This window comes from Zea mays, chromosome 8 (assembly GCF_902167145.1).
Source record: "Zea mays cultivar B73 chromosome 8, Zm-B73-REFERENCE-NAM-5.0, whole genome shotgun sequence".
Lineage (NCBI taxonomy): Eukaryota > Viridiplantae > Streptophyta > Magnoliopsida > Poales > Poaceae > Zea > Zea mays.
Genome location: NC_050103.1, coordinates 164,686,991 through 164,704,629, shown reverse-complemented (window position 1 = coordinate 164,704,629; position 17,639 = coordinate 164,686,991). Strand labels below are relative to the sequence as shown.

Below are 17,639 nucleotides of genomic sequence, written 5' to 3'. Positions count from 1 at the left end.
AGGGCGCGAACTGTCCGGCCGTCAGGCAGGGAACCCTAGCCTCGCGCCAGGTCGCGGACCGTCTGGCCCTGTGCCGCGGACCGTCCGCGCCTGACCAGAGAGCACCGCCGTCGGTTCGTATTGAATGATTGGCGCCCCTAAAAAGGTGCCAACAGAAAGTTAGATTTCTCTGAACACCAATAATTTGGTCTATGTGTCTTTATCTACACTCAGTTGAGGAATGCAATTGATTTTACTGATGTCACTTGATTTTTCGACGCTGATGTTAGCTGCTCCTACTATGCCTTCTTCAATTTTTAAAATGCATTCATTTTCGTATTTTGGTACTATATGATATGAGAACAGCAAATGAGATGACTCATGACGTGGTTAATTGAGATTCCTTTAGTCTTCTGAATTTCCTTCTTTTATGTTATTTGTTTAGTAGGTTGGGGTTGGATTCTGTGAGGGGTACTGATTCATGATTAAAATTGGGTGGACAGGAGGCATATTTTTGTAAAAGGACAACAACAGAGGATTGTTCATTTGTTCCTTCTCAAGGGTCATGCTATTTTGCAAACTAGGTTACCTAGGAAAATATATGCTTTAGGATTCACAAGCAATGGGATTGCTTTCTTGTTAATATGATTTCTTGTATTGTGATCATTGGCAGGGTGATGGTTTTTACATTATCGGTTCTTTAGCGTGTTGACTGTATATTTTGTTGAACCATCAGTGCAAGCTTTGTGGGAGAGATGGAACAATTGTGATGATTCATGGTCAGTGGATGCCACTTACTCCCTCCGCTTGTTTTTATTTGTCGCCGTTTAGTACAAAATTGAATTAAGTAGCGTCAAATAAATAAAAATGGAGGTAGTACTATTGAGCAGAGCTAGAAAGAAACGAAGACTTGTTTGATGGTGTTTGACTGCAGAGGCTATGAACCTGTTGATATTTCCATTGGAGCTGGCTGGTAGGCTGAGTCTGTATGTTTTTTCTTGATCTATCATGAATGTTAATGACTGCTTACATATACAAAACCAATGTTTTAGATGTAAATAATTAATATTTTCATAGTTATTCGCATTCAAGAAATGAACTCTGGTATTATATTCAGTACTGCAGTTTTCAGCACAGCTGTTACTTCACTGAAACTAGAAGATGCATTCGATACGAATAGAGTGAAGTGTGTTGTGGATAATCTGGGCTACGTGATATTTTTTAAGAGGGCTGATTCCATTCAATAAGTGAGGCACAAATAGCTATTTAACTCTTATATTGACTGTATTTTTTCACATGAAAATCTTCTGGCCCTGATCATTTCAGATCAGGGAACGTCAATCCAAAAAATCCATATCTTCTTCATCTTGGAATCGCAGTACCTTATCAAGCTTATGCTTATTTATTTATATTTGATACATGGTCCTTTGATTAACCGACTTTCATTTGGCTAATTAATTGACTAACTGCTCTCTCTCACAGGGCTTTCATTCAAGATTTTTGAAGATCTATCTAGAACTTCCACCAATAGTCCAATACCATTACAAATGGAAGAGGATCTAGAGCAACTGAAAGTTCTTGAAAACAGCTATCGGATGAAGGTATTTTGGCATGGAACGCTAGAATCTGAGATAGACCGTGCCTGGTTGGTAGTGCTCTGATGCAGTTTGTTCTGTTTATTCATGATGAACTTGTATGGTTTGAATGCTACTATGTTTTTAATGTGTGCAACAACGTACTTCTTCCATTCTTTTTTATTTATCACGGTTTAGTTCAAAAATAAACTAGCGGATGATAAATATTTAAGAACGGAGGTAATATCTTTTTGTATGGTGCATAGCAGGTTACGAACTTGCAGTCTGTAGTTTATATCTTAGACCACTGAATTTTGTTTCTTTTTGCTCTTTGTAACTGTAGGTGATCAAAATGGAGCAAAATACCTGTGGTGTGGATGCACATGAGGTGCATTGAGAAAATCGAAGCGCTGATGTGAGCGTGAAATATCCAGTAGAAAACGACGGCAGAGCGAGTGCTTTGCATTGCTATCAGTGTAGGCTTGATAGGAGACTTTTGGTTGTGATATCTTATTTTCTAAATAGTATGATACCAGATAGGGGGGCCCGTAAGGGCGCCTATTGCTCTAGTATTAGGCCGTCTCCAGCAACGTCGCGTAAATTTCGTCATCTAAAGGAATATTCTTTGTCTTTTACAGCATCCTCTAAAAAAATCCGTCCTCTATATATTCTTCGTCTCCAACAACGTCCTCTAAAATCGATCCTCTATATCTACAGTGTTAACAGAATCTATTACCTACAATATTTATTCTCTATTTTTCATGTAATTTGAATTCGAGCTCACATACCTAATTCAAAAAAAGTAATTAACATTTTTCACTACGACAATTTTGTGAATATATATTAATAATAAAAAACAAATATCCAGTGGGGATGTTGATCTTAACAGTGATGATGCCGCATGTGCTCATTATCACCCATCCCTGCGTGTAGGAGTACCGAGCTCTGCCACCAGCTCCCGTCCCTCTTGCACCAGCACCCACTGCGAGGGGGAGCAGGGCCACCAGAGCTTGCCGAGTTGAACAGTGAGGACGGAAAACCGACAATGCGTTGAAGGTTTCGAGCCGCGCGCGGGAGCAAACGATCAGCCTCGACGGTGGTGATAGCGGACGACAGAAGTCCGCCACATTTACCGTGTACGACACCACCGCTAAATTATAGCGTATCGTATAAAGTACCTTGTTGGACGGCTAGAGTACGTTGTCGTCCGCTAAATTCAGCGGACATGACCATTTAACGGTCTATGCTGGAGCCAGCCTTATATATATTCTGACATCTTTTTTATTTTATTTGTCACGATTTAGTTAAAAAATGAAGCGATAAATATTTGAGAACGAAAGTGGTATAAAATAGAGATGGTAAAACTGTTAGCTTTCATTTCAATTTTCAAGCAAACCAAAAAACATGGCATTTTCAAACAAACAAACCAAAAAAAATAGACCGTGGCTAATGGCTTGTCCATTCACATGCTAACTGTACCAACATGATTCGGAACAAATACAAAACAAAACCAACTGAGTTTGGATAAACAACAGATCTATTGCCAACTCGAAACGGCACCCCGTCATCCCATAAACTCGAAACCGCTGGTGCTGCAGACTGATCATAACTTGGAGGATTTGTAGGTGGCTGGGTGTATCCTGCCTGGCCATAGGCAGGCTGGCTGGCCGCTGGCGCAGAGGAGGCATACATAACCAGTTGCCTGACCATACCCTGGCTGCTGTGGGTAGGCACTTCCGTAGTTGGGATCTGCTGGAGCTCCCTGGTACCCATAGTTCGCATTGGCTTGAGCTGCTGCTTGATCACCATATGCTGGTTGGGTCTGCGGGTACTGTGCATAGCCACCTTGCTGAGGATATCCTGGAGCTGCTGGTGCACTCTGACCATATGAAGTTGGTACCTGGCCACCCTGCTGTGGGTAACCCTGTTGACCATACCCATCAGGTCCCGTTGCTGCACCATATGTTTGCCCATAAGCAGGAGGTTGCTGAGACGGTGGCCCATAAGATGCTGGTGCCGCCTGGTAGGAGCCATGCCATCTGCGGCGGGAGCACCCCTGGGGGTCCATTGACCAGCAGGTCCACTGTATGGAGGCCTAGCATAGGGATCTGGCTGTTGAGGATAGCCTTGCTGCGGGCCCATCGGTGGCTGACCATAGTACTGCTGGTTCGGAGGGGGAGCATTGTATCTAGGATCACCATAGCCATGGCTGTAGTTCTGTTGAGGTGCATGTTGCGGATACTGAGGTTGGCCATAGTTAATTAGGACCCTGGGATTGCCCATAATAACTGTTGTAATTCCCTGGCCCAGGAGGGTAGCTGGGTGGCTGAGATTCCTAACATAAAGCAACAGGTTATAGGAAACCATCAAGGGGCAACCAGACTGTACAAATTGCAGTTAAATAAGAACGGCATTAAGAAAATACGCCTGCATAGTAGCTCATATCTCATATTTCTTAAACACTGTCCAGCATTGATAACTATGTCATTCAAAAAACAATGTTCAAGAAAAGAATTCCATTAACAAAATCTCCACGAATTTCTGTGCATCTTGGTTAACCATCATTAAAAATTGTAACAAGAAATAGAAATACAAACAAAGGGTTACTTTAGAATTTAATTTATAGATGCAGCGCATAAACATAAACAGCTTCAATGGATAACACAATAATATTGATATTAAATACACTATATCATGTGAGAATTGGTGTAACGTGGTGCCTCCTCAGGTCCACGGTTGCGTGTTATATAGGCACAAGGAAAAGCCCCTCGGCGGTGGCATGTACACAAGTATGGTTACAACAATGATGGAAGGAGGATCCTGTAATCAAGGATCACCTCCCATCTACAATACACGCATGCATGAGTCTAGTTACAATGAACCTAGACTAACAGATATTCATATCATCTAACACTCCTCCTCAATCTCAGCCACTTACAAGGTTGAGATTGGTCCTAAACTGTCGAAGCTTTGCAGCGGTGATAGCCTTAGTGAACCCATCTGCCAACTGATCACCGGAGTTGATGAACCGGATGTCCAAAAGCTTCTGTGCCACTCGTTCTCTGACGAAATGGAAATCTATCTCTATATGTTTTGTTCTAGCATGGAACACAGGATTGGCCGACAGGTATTTTGCCCCCAGGTTATCACACCACAATCTAGCAGTCCGTGGATGTGTTACCTTGAGTTCAGTTAGAAGTTTCTGAACCCACATCATCTTTGCTGTGGCATTTGCCAAAGCTTTGTATTCAGCTTCCGTACTAGACCTTGATACTGTGGCTTGTTTCCTGGCGGTCCAAGACACAAGGTTACCACCAAGAAACACAACGAATCCTCCTGTGGACCGCCTATCATCTAGGCAACCGGCCCAATCAGCATCTGAAAAAGCACTTATCATCATGGACTGTGATCTCCTGATCTTAAGCCCATAGTTCTTTGTCCCACTAACATACCTCAGGATCCTCTTGACCGCGCTCCAGTGAGTTGTAGTTGGAGCATGCAAGTACTGGCACACCTTGTTGACGGAAAAGGATATGTCCGGCCTTGTTAGTGTTAAGTACTGCAGCGCCCCAACTACGCTTCTATAGCGTGTAGCATCCTCCGGCCCAAGAGCAGAACCATCCGTCAGTCTCAACTTCTCGGACACAGCAAGAGGTGTATCAACACTTTTGGCCTTGTCCATTCCAGTTCTGGACAAAACATCTGCTGCATATCTTCCCTGTGAAAGCACAAGACCATCGTTGCTCCTCCTCACTTCTATCCCAAGGAAATAATGCAAATCACCTAGATCCTTCAACGCGAAGTCCTTCTACAGATCCTTGAGCAATGCTGCGGTAGCCTTGGGAGAGGAGCTAGCAACTATAATATCGTCGACATATACCAGTATATAAATGGTGTACTCACCCCGGCTATAATAGAACAAAGAGGTGTCAGCTTTGGAAGGAAGAAATCCCAATTCTTGGAGTCTCTTGCACAATCTGGCATACCAAGCCCTCGGTGCTTGCTTCAGCCCATAGAGAGCTTTGTCCAACTTGCAAACATAGTTTAGGTGACTCATGTCTTCATAGCCAGGAGGTTGTTGCATGTATACTTCTTCTTCTAGATACCCATGGAGAAAAGCATTCTGGACATCAAGTTGCCGAAGGGACCAATTTCTTGACACTGCAACAGACAAGATCAGCCGTATAGTAGCAGCTTTCACAACTGGGCTGAACGTGTCTTCATAATCAATGCCATAGCGTTGTTTAAAACCCTTAGCAACCAGCCGAGCTTTGTATCTGTCTATGGTGCCATCAGCCTTGCGTTTCACTTTGTAAACCCATTTGCATCCAATGACATTTCTCCCCTTAGGCCGAGGAACAAGATGCCATGTCTTGTTTCTCAGCAGTGCTTGATGTTCATTTTCCATGGCTGATGCCCATTTTTGATCTTGAAGTGCTTCTTCTACTGAGCTCGGCTCCTCGGACTGGGCCTGTGCATTCATGCACTAGCGTACCGTACCATCCGTGTACTCCTTGGGCTTCATTATCCCACGTTGGAGCCGAGTGACTGGCCTACTAGAAGTAGCAGCAGCAGCTGGAGCAACAGGAGTAGTACCAGCAGCTTCCTCTGACGACGAGGCTGCAGGAAGCTCGTCCACAGAAGATGATCCACCCGACAGGATCACCGTTGAATCCAGCGCCCCCTCGTTGGGATCAGCATGCGGCATCGGAGGTGCTGATTCAAGCGGTGTGATCGAAGACGTTGTCGCAGACGATCCAACCTGGGGAGGAGGTGACGAGATCCTAGGTTCCAATACCGAAGGAGGTCGCGTCGGGCTGCCCGACACGATCGCAGTTGTAACAGGCGAATCGGCATCGACCTCCACACTGTCCCCGGTCGGGTGACACAGCCGATAACGCGCGCCACCAGCAGCTTGTTCATGGATTCCTGCAGCGTTTGCACCCGTTTTTGTTCCTGCATCATCATGGCTTGACGGCCGGTTAGTAAAGGCAGGAGAAGATAAATGTTGATCACCAATTTTTGCATTCTCAAATTCCAAGGATGGGTTTTTGAGGATATCTGGGAGGAGATCGAGTTCAGCCCGAAGCCGTGCACCTGCATTTGGATGTAAAGAGGCAAAAGGAAAAACCTCTTCATCGAAGACAACATCTCGGGATATATAAACGCGCCCTTCCTTTGGATCGAGACATTTGAACCCCTTGTGCATATTGCTATACCCGAGGAACACACATTGTTTGGATCTGAATTCAAGTTTCTTAGAATTATATGGGCGCAAATTTGGCCACACGGCGCAGCCAAAAGTGCGTAGGAAGGTGTATTCCGGTGGACGGCCAAAAAGCTTCTCAAAGGGGGTTTTGTTATCAATGATTTTGGACGGCAGGCGATTGATAAGAAAGACTGCAGTGAGAAAGGCTTCATCCTAGAATTTTAAAGGCATAGATGAATGTGCAAGGAGGGTGAGACCCATCTCAACAATGTGCCGATGTTTGCGTTCGGCTGATCCATTTTGTTGGTGCGCATGAGGACAGGAAACATGATGTTCTATACCTATGCGCTTAAAAAAAGAATTGAGTGCTTGATATTCCCCTCCCCAATCTGTTTGGATGGCACGAATTTTTCTATCAAATTGACGTTCAACAAGTTTATGAAAATCTTGAAAACACTGAAATACCTCGGATTTGTGTTTCAACAAATATATCCAAACAAATTTGCTGTGATCATCAATGAAACTCGCATAATAATTGTGACGACCAATAGAGTTGGGCGCAGGGCCCCATACATCGGAAAAAATGAGATCCATAGGATGACTCGACACACTAGTGGATCTGGGGTAAGGCAATTGGTGACTTTTGCCTGACTGACATGCATCACACACCCTAGTATTATTTCGATTGTGGGAAACAGGAAGCTGATGACGACTTAGGACCTGCTGGATGACCCGAGACGATGCATGGCCCAGCCTGTGGTGCCATAGCGAAGTGGAAGGTTTGACGGCAGCAAGGGCTTGCTTATTTGGAGACGACTTGGGCAGTAGCTTCAAAGGATAGAGCCCCCCCTCACATCTGCCTGTGTGGATAGTTTTCTTCGACACCTGGTCCTTAATGGAAAAGTGGTAGGGATGGAATTCAAGAAAAACATTATTATCACGTGCAAGCCGATTGACAGAACAAAGGTTCTTATGTGCTTGTGGGACATGAAGGATATTTCGGAGATGAAGTTTAGGTGAATGCAAAAAACTGTGACCAACATTAGCAATCTCCATACCTGTCCCGTTTGCAGCATGCACCTGATCATCACCGTGATACTTATCATGGACGGTCAACTTCTCCAACTCGCCGGTGACATGGTCCGTAGCTCCAGTGTCCATGTACCAATTTGTGTCGACACCATATGAACTAGTGGCAGCAGCAGCAGTCTTTTGTGGGGGGCCTTGATAAGATGAATCATACTGATTGTAACAGCGGTAGGCCGGGTGTCCCTCCTTGCCACAGACTTGGCAGTAGACGCCCGGTTCAAATCGCCCATCACTGCGACCTCCTTTGCGGCCACCACGACGGCCTCCACGCCCGCCGCCGCGAGCGTTGTTGTTGTAGTTGCCACCACCACGGCCTCCCTTGGAGGCCATGTTCACCGAGGACTGCTGTCCTCCGCCCCTTGCCTCCATGCGCTGCTCAAATGAGACAAGCTGCGCATAGAGCTCGTTCACGGTGATCGGCTCAACTCTCGCCGCCATCGCTGTCACCACTGGATCATACTCCCGATCTAGCCCGGTCAAGATGTAGGAGATGAGTTCCTCATCTTCGAGCTTACGACCGGCAGACGCCATCTCGTCTCCGAGGGCCTTCATTTTCGTGAAGAATTCGCTGATGGAGGACGCGCCCTTGGACGCAGTAGCAAGAGCCATCCTTGTACTGATGATTCGAGCTCTTGATTGTGACGCGTGAAGCGCCTGGATCGTAGTCCATGCCTCCGCCGCGGTAGTCACCGCAGTGATCTGAGATCCAATCTCGCGAGAGAGGGATCCAAGGAGGTAGGAGAGGACTTGCTGATCTTGGGCCACCCACTTCTTGAACTCAGGGTTCAGGATGGGTGCCGCATCGGCCGTCGGCTTCTCATTGTCCGCCTCGTCCTTGGGGGGAATGAACTTCTCCGGCGGCTTCTCCACCGGATCGATGAACTTTTCCATCTCCGCACCACGAAGGCCGGAGAGGACTTGGAGCTTCCACATGGGGTGATTATTCCTGGTCAGCTTCTCCGTGACTGGGAACATGCCGAGGGGAGAAAACGCGGCTAGGGCGGCGACAGTGGAAAAGGATGTGAGCGCCATAGTTTTCCGCTAGGATAGATGCTTTGATACCATGTGAGAATTGGTGTAACGTGGTGCCTCCTCAGGTCCACGGTTGCGTGTTATATAGGCACAAGGAAAAGCCCCTCGGCGGTGGCATGTACACAAGTATGGTTACAACAATGATGGAAGGAGGATCCTGTAATCAAGGATCACCTCCCATCTACAATACACGCATGCATGAGTCTAGTTACAATGAACCTAGACTAGCAGATATTCATATCATCTAACATATCACACATACTTTCTAATAGCAACCGTGACTAATGGGAAGAATAATAATGCTAAGCAACTCAAACTATAGTTAATAGTGACATACCAAATAAGTAACAACAACACTAAATTCTTAATCGTTCAAACTATAGCATATGGAAGTTCTGTTTTGCAGACAACATACAGTCACAAATGATTCAGCTTAGCAAACCTAACATGGTGATGTAGAAGCCTTGTCATGGCAATGATACACTCGTTGTAGTCTTCCAATGCCATACAATTTCTGTTTCCTTTCGGCAATAGGCAGCCTTACCAGTTACCAACTACATACACCATGCAAGGCTAAGGGATAATGGTCAATGTCCCTCTTCGGTGCAAGTAAACGATGACCCCCCATGAAGAAAGCTAGCTGTATCAGCATTAGGATACCTGACCAACTCCAAATCGGCACCTTCAACAAAAATAATTGACGGAAACTAGAAGCGAGTGAACTTGATGTGTCAGTTCAGACTGCTTATGTAGGAAACAGAATCATATCTCATCTAGCAACTGGATGATCCGCTGGTATATACAACACTTGCAAAGCTATAGTCATGGACATTGATCCAATTGGCTTAAGCATGCCCATGCTGTTAAGGCTGATAGATGAGAAGTCCTACTCATAGTGTATATCCTACGAAGAATAGTCAAGCTAATGGGATCAAGAATTCAATCAGTACCCAGATTTCCAGACGAATCATATGCTATGTATTACAGCTCAAAAGTTCATTTCTGAATCGTATGACCATGCACTCATTTTTTTACTCTTCCATAATTCATATATCATATGTCATTAATGCATAAATCAAGAACTATGCTCCAACGAACAGGTACAGAATGGAAGCGTGTATGATCCAGTAAAAACAAGAAGGCAAAATAAGCCAAAGTTCGCAGTGCTTAACACCCAGGATAAGACATTTTGACAAGGGAAAGAAAGTGAAATATTTATTGTGGTAATAAATCCGATTTAAAAGTTTTACATCCTTATAATCTTGAAAACGCAATGGTGTCCATTTGTCTTTCATCTAAAGATGAGAACTCAAACATTAAAAGAAACTTACCTTCCAGCCCAATTAGGCTCTGCTATATATCATGGATACTTCATACAAGGCCAAGTGTAGAGAAGATTGATTAGTTTAAAACAACACTTAAAATTCAATGGTCCGATACAAGAGGAATAGTAATATATTCACAGTATGAATGAAGTACAAAATCAAATCATTTTTTGTTCATAACAAAAATATCAGTACAATTGGGACACCTATATAAGCTACAAAGCTCATCAGGGAATTCTCAAGCTTAGTTTGAACAGAAAGACAGTATGAAACTATGAATTGCGTGCAATGATAAAATAGGCATATTATGGAACCCAAATGTTGTTGGAATTAGAACATTTGTAAGGGTCCTTTGTGCATAATGCAGATAAAAAGGTGTGTGTGTGCTGGGAAGAGCAACACACGAAATTAACACAGCAAACAACATGGTATCGAGCTAGGGTTTGGTGCTTCCTCCTGCTGGCGCCGCCGCCGGCCGTCACCTGAAGCTCCGCCGCGCCGTCATCCTCTTCCTGCTGCTGTCCCGCCGCCGCCGGCCGTCATCCTCCTCCTGCCTGCTGTCCCGCCGCCGCGCTGTCACCCGCACTCCGCGTCCACGCGCGCTCTGCGTCTGCCGCGCGCTGCCTCCTGTCCGCGGCCACGCTGGGCGGTGCTGCCATGCTGCTGCTCATGCGGAGGCTCTTTGCCACCACGGGTTCGGAAGCAGCGGCAGGAACCGCGTAGTGGCCAGCGCGGAAGCCATCGCCGGGGCCTGAGCTCGGTCGGGGTGCGATGGGTCGAGCTCGGGAGTGTACGACCGCGGGCAGAGGTGGAGGGGAGCTTACTTCAGCCACACCAGCTGCGGTACAGCACAGCGGAGGGCGAGGACGTCAGGCGGGTCCTCCCCTGCAGTGTTTGTTCATCCGGCGGTGGAAGAAGTGCTGCTGCCGGGGGGAGTGGGCTGCTGCTACGATTAGTGGAGGTGGTGCTGCTACAGAGGTTGGAGGTTCTACTGATTGAGAGAAGGGAAGGAAGCCTGGTTCGTCTTAGTGTTTGCAGGCATTGATGATGATGAGTTCAGAGGAGACTGAAGCAAAAAGGTTGGAAGAAGAGGCTGAAAAAAGGGCAATGATTCATGGTGACAAGAAAGAAGAGGATCCACTAATCACAAAAAGTGAGATGAGAAATGAGATGAGGAGTATGATTCAGGAACTCATGGGACTAGGTATGATTGGCCCCAAGACTTTGCCTATCTCATCTGAATTGAAATTGGAACTCGTTCCAAATGATGTGAAGCTAGAAGGGAGCAAGAATTACTTGAGTTGGTCTAGGAGAGTGCGAGTGCTCTTAGGAGGTAAAGGAGTGGAGCACTATCTGGAAGAGGGTTGTGTTGAACCTGTTGATAGGCTCAGCCCTGAATGGAGGGTTTGGTATACCACCAACTCGGTTATTGTGGCATGGTTGTTAGCATCCATGTCTTCGTCTGTAAGTAAGATGGTTGAAGCCATACGCACTGCTACACAAATTTGGAAGACCTTGAGCAATATGTATTCAAGAAAAGGGAATGTGATGATGATGATGGAGATCCAAAGTAAGGCAGATGCAGTGAAACAGACAGGGAGACCAGTGGAACAATATGCTAGTGAACTTCAGTACTTGTGGGGAGAACTAGATCACTACGCTCCTCTGCAAATGATTTGTCCTCAGGATGCACAGGCTGTCCACAAGTGGGTAGAGGACAGGAGAGTGACTCACTTTCTAAAGAATCTGGATCCGGAGTTTGAGAGCAGGAGAGCTGCCTTTTGTCACTAAGAGAGTCTTCCTACCATGGATGAGGCTGTGTCAGCAATGATTAATGAGGAAAGCAGGCCCCGGGTAATGACAGCTAATGATCCTGTGAAATCAGCCTACACTGCAACTGATGATAGAGACTGTTATGATTGTGGTGAGAAGGGACACTTGAGCTATAATTGTCCTCATCCTCGTGGCAGTGGTGAACGAGGTGGTGGAACTCGTGGAGCCACTCGTAGTACCTATGGAAGAGGTCGTGGAGGCTATGGAAGGGGGCGTGGTGGCCGTGCCAGGGGTAGAGGTCGTGGTGGCCCTCGTGTTAATGTTGCAGTCACTGAAGACACTCCCTCAATCACCCTGACTGGGGAACAAGCTAAATGGTGGGAAGAATGGCATAAGGGAAAAGAATCTGAGTGTCCAACCAGCACTCCTCTTGGTTTTGTGGCAACTACATCCACCCAACACTTCGGTAACTTTGCCAACTACGCCCATTCGGGCGCAGGTACTCAGGCTCAAGCCTTTGCATCTTCATGTAGAAGTCATAGAGATTGGAAAATAGATTCAGGAGCATCTAGACATGTCACAGGACTAATTGACTCTTTTAAAACATACTCTCATTCTATTCATCCTGAAACTGTCCAAATTGCTGATGGTACATCCCAACTCATTCATGGTGTAGGGTCTATAGAGTGTACACCATCCATTAATCTATCATCAGTATTGCATGTCCCATCATTCCCAGTCAATCTCCTTTCTGTCAGTTCAATCATCGATCAATTTAAGTGTCTAGCTATATTTGATGAACAATCATGTGTTTTTCAGGAGAAGAGAACTCGGAAGAGGATTAGGACTGGAGTCAGGCGTAATGGGCTATGGTTCATCAGTCAAGAGGAGCAAGCTTTGTCAGCAACAACAGAAGGAAATAAAAGGGAAATCATGTTGCTACATCGTCGATTAGGACATGTACCTTTTGAGAGCTTGAGTAAATTGTACCCTGAATCCTTTAAGGGAATGGAGAAAGAAACTCTTGTGTGTGATGCATGTGAGCTTGTCAAGCACACCAGATCTACTTACCCTAGTATTGGACTTCGTAGCAGTGATCCGTTTATGTTAATACATTCTGATGTTTGGGGTCCTTGCTCGATTACATCTGTGAGTGGTTTTAAATGGTTTGTCACATTTATTGATTGCTATTCTCGCATGACATGGATATATATGTTGAAGCACAAGAATGAGGTACTTCGATGTTTCAAGAATTTCTACAACCTGGTCACTAATCAATTTAATGCCAAGATTCAAATCCTTCGCACTGATAATGGAACTGAGTATGTGAACAATGAGTTTATCTTATTCATTTCAGATCAAGGTATTCTTCATCAAACCACATGTCCTGGTACACCTTCTCAGAATGGTGTGGCCGAGAGAAAGAATCGACACCTGTTAGAAGTGGCAAGGTCTCTGATGTTTCAAATGAATGTGCCTAAGTATCTCTGGAGTGAGGCAGTGATGACAGCTGCATATCTGATCAATCGAATGCCATCTAGGGTACTGGGTATGAGGTCACCTGCTGAAGTCCTATTGGAACAACGAGAGTTTAAAGTCCCACCTAGAGTTTTTGGTTGTGTTTGCTTTGTGCACGACCATCGACCTTCAGTGGGTAAATTGGATCCTCAAGTCGTTAAGTGTGTATTTGTTGGTTATGCATCTACACAAAAGGGATACAAGTGTTGGGACCCTATTAGGAGAAGGTTATTTGTAAGCATGGATGTGACTTTCCGTGAATTTGAACCATACTATTCAAACAAGTGTGATCTTGATCACTTCTTTGATGAGTTCTCTTCAGTCAATGAAAGTGATTATAGAGAGGGTGGAAGTGACTCTAAAGGAGATAATAGTACACAAGAAGAGGAAATTGTTGGAAGAATCCCATCTCTTGCAGATGAGACTAATGGTTCCAAGGAAAGGAATGAGGTTCATGATGACAATGAAGTGGTAGTCGTTGGGACAATTTCATGCCCAAGAGACTACACAGGAGGGAATCAATATAGAGAAGTAAGGATAGATGATATGAAGACTAATGAGAAACAAGTAATAGTGTATCAAAGAAGGCGGTATAAAAAACAGGGGGAGCAATTCATGCAGCCAGAGCCCCAATCACCTGCATCTCCAGTCCTAGATCTCTCCTCAGGTCTCTCTCCATCAAGCTCCTCGCCTCTACCTAAAATGGGTAATACTACTCCTTCTCCTGAACATGTTGATTTAGCCCTTGCACAACGTAGGGATCATAGAATCAATGCTGGCAAACCTCCATCTCGCTTTGGCTTTGAGTACGATATAGCTAACTACATGTCATACTGTCATGTGTCGCCTGCATATAGAACCTTCATCGCATCCCTGCAGACCGTGTCCATCCCGAAAGATTGGAGATGTGCAAAACAGAATCCAAGGTGGAAGAAGGCTATGGAAGAAGAATTACATGCCCTCATGAGGAACAAAACATGGGAACTTGCTCTGCTCCCAGAAGGGAAGAAGGTTGTGGGTTGTAAGTGGATCTTCACTGTAAAACAGACCCCTGAGGGCAAGATAGACAGGTACAAAGCAAGACTGGTTGCAAAAGGATACAGTCAAACATATGGGATTGACTATGATGAGACTTTTGCACCCGTGGCAAAGATGGGCACTGTTAGAACTTTGATCTCATGTGCAGTTAATTTTGGATGGCCCCTTCACCAACTAGATGTGAAAAATGCATTTCTTCATGGTGACTTACAGGAAGAGGTCTATATGGAAATTCCACCTGGGTTTGCGAATGAACAAACTGTTGGGAAAGTGTGCAAACTTAAGAAGTCGCTCTATGGCCTGAAGCAGTCACCACGTGCATGGTTCGACAGGTTTAGACGTGCTGTTTGTGGTATGGGGTATTCCCAATGTAATGCTGACCATACAGTCTTCTTCAAGCACAAGGGGTCATCTATCACTATATTGGCTATTTATGTTGATGATATTGTGATCACTGGAGATGATGTGGAAGAAATCAAGTGGTTGAAGGAGAAGCTAGGGAAAGCATTTGAGATAAAGGATCTGGGACCACTTCGGTATTTCCTTGGAATTGAAATTGCTCGATCATCGAAGGGAATTGTTCTTTCCCAACGAAAGTATGTCCTCGACTTGTTGACAGAAACTGGAATATTGGGGTGTCGTCCATGTTGCTCTCCTATTGATAAAAATCATCAGATTCATGCTGAGTTAGGGGATCCTGTCAACATAGAGACATATCAAAGATTAGTTGGGCGATTGATCTACTTGTGCCACACAAGACCTGATATATGCTATGCAGTAAGTGTGGTGAGCAAGTATATGCATGATCCTAGGACAGGACATATGGATGTTGTTTATCGCATCTTGAGATACTTGAAGGGAACTCCTGGGAGAGGATTGTGGTTTAAAAGGAACAAGCACATGAACTTGGAAGGGTATTGTGATGCTGATTGGGCAAGTAGTAGAGATGACCGAAGATCTACATCTGGATATTGTGTGTTTGTTGGAGGTAATCTTGTCTCATGGCGAAGCAAGAAGCAAGCAGTGGTGGCTAGGTCAACTGCAGAAGCTGAATATAGGGCAATGGCATTAAGCATATGTGAGATGATGTGGCTGAAGCGTCTATTAGGGGAGTTGAAAGTGTTGAGGAATGGAACTATGAGACTCCAATGTGATAATGTTGCTGCAATAAATATTGCAAACAATCCAGTTCAGTTTGAGCGCACTAAGCATGTGGAGATTGACAAGTTCTTTATCAAGGAGAAGATAGATATTGGGGTATTAAGATTAGAGCACATCAATTCTTGTAATCAATTAGCTGATTGCCTCACGAAAGGTTTAGGCCCAAGTGAGAACGAGTCAATGTGTAACAAGATGGGCATGGTTGATATCTTCTGCCCATCTTGAGGGGGAGTGTTGTTGGAATTAGAACATTTGTAAGGGTCCTTTGTGCATAATGCAGATAAAAAGGTGTGTGTGTGATGGGAAGAGCAACACACGAAATTAACATAGCAAACAACACCAAATATATGCAAGCTACAAAGCTTATCATGGATTCTCAAGTTTGGCTTGATCAGGAAATTTGTAAAAAATGTATGCAATGATAAAAACAGGCATATTATGAAACCCAAAGCTAAAAAATCAATTGGTCCATTATAGCATTGTAATAAGGCAATGTTCTCAATAGGTTGAATTTGCCTTGGTCAAAAAATACCATGAAGACAACATTGAATTCGGTATCTACGATCACAAAAGTAACCATATCATGAACAATGAATCATGAAATGTGATGACATCATCAGCAACCATCAGAGTAAAATCACATAAAGCATGAACAATTAAAAGCATATAGTATCATACCAGCATCTACCATGACTTAACAATGGAAACACAAATCGACTACCAAAAAATCACAAAGGAAGATCACATCACCTGATTCATAGCTTGCTTGATCAAATCCTTTGCAGCTTCAATCTGCTTCTTATTCCCAGTAACACGTACAATTCTTTCAGTCAATGTAACACCCTCTGGAGGATGTTGGGGTATTAACTACAAAAAACCAAGTTAAATCTCCTTAGACCTCTCAATGTATACAAAGTTGTAAAAGTTTTATAATGGCAAGCCACCATGACAAGCGACATATCCACCTCAATACGAGCACCAGATTTGGTCTACATGCCTTTAATTGTCTCACCACCTTTTCCGATAATGAGACCGACCTATGAAATACAGGTAATGGTTGAACATATAAAATGGTACACTAAAACAACATCGTTAGCACCGAGAGAAAAAAACCTTGTTATCAGGAACTGTCATCTCAAATTGCTCTGATCCAGGCTTTCCACTTCCAAATCCTCTAGCTATTAAGGCAGGGGAACCACCAGCCTCAGCCTGGAATAGTACATAGAGCATACAAGAGAAATTTTAGAACTGGCGCATAGGTGAAAACATGGCTCAAAGGAAAACTCAAACTAAGGAATCAGCATACATTCAGTGTACCTCAGCTATGACACTCTTAAAAGCTGCTCAGCTTTATCAACGCTGCCAGGTGTTCCAACTAGTAGCTATAAATGAGAACCCAGGGTTTTCTCGTCCCAAACGGTTCGGCAACAGCACTTCCCTGACAAGCAAGCATTCGATGAGAGGCAAGGGCACTGGTATCAGAAAAAAGGAGACAAGGACAATACATCTTCCTTAAAGAACTAGCCGGGTAAAGCTATAGTACTAATATAATTTGATACATATAGTTTTTACAACACAAATGCCACAAAAGGACAACTTAGAATGAACCATAGGCATTCACTAGGACAGCAACAAACAATACTACCAAATGTAATGCATCTTCAATGTCACAGCTACTGAACGTGCCTGTCCCTTGCTGGTTCAATTTTATTTCCGGTTATAATCCGAATGGTGTCGGCGTTTCGAGACCGGGGGGTCCCTGGGCCGACGAGTGAATGTCGCCGCGTGCCCCAGCCTAGATGGGTCGAGCGCGGGGGCGAGCGCGAAGGGGGGAGAGCGAGGCGGCCGGAGACCGGCGTGAGAGAGGTGGGAATCCCGCGGCCTTCGTGTTCGTCCCGCGCCCAGGTCGGGTGCGCTTGCAGTAGGGGGTTACAAGCGTCC

The 17,639-nt window shown here is 44.8% G+C and overlaps 1 long non-coding RNA gene, 1 other non-coding gene and 1 pseudogene across 2 annotated transcripts; all 3 read right to left on the bottom strand.

Annotated features, from left to right (window-relative positions):
• Positions 1 to 2,999: 2,999 nt before the first annotated feature.
• Positions 3,000 to 3,996, bottom strand: LOC103637455 (calcium-binding protein P-like; annotated as a pseudogene).
• Positions 3,997 to 8,225: 4,229 nt separating this feature from the next.
• On the bottom strand, positions 8,226 to 8,364 carry LOC111590008 (small nucleolar RNA Z247). Its single transcript, XR_004852302.1, has one exon. It is a non-coding gene; the product is annotated as a small nucleolar RNA Z247 (small nucleolar RNA).
• An 8,299-nt stretch (positions 8,365 to 16,663) lies between these two features.
• On the bottom strand, positions 16,664 to 17,062 carry LOC103636292 (uncharacterized). The gene is made up of 3 exons (XR_557921.2): positions 17,016 to 17,062; positions 16,812 to 16,907; positions 16,664 to 16,735 (listed from the first exon to the last, which is right to left on the bottom strand). It is a non-coding gene; the product is annotated as an uncharacterized lncRNA (long non-coding RNA).
• Between the last annotated feature and the right edge of the window lie 577 nt (positions 17,063 to 17,639).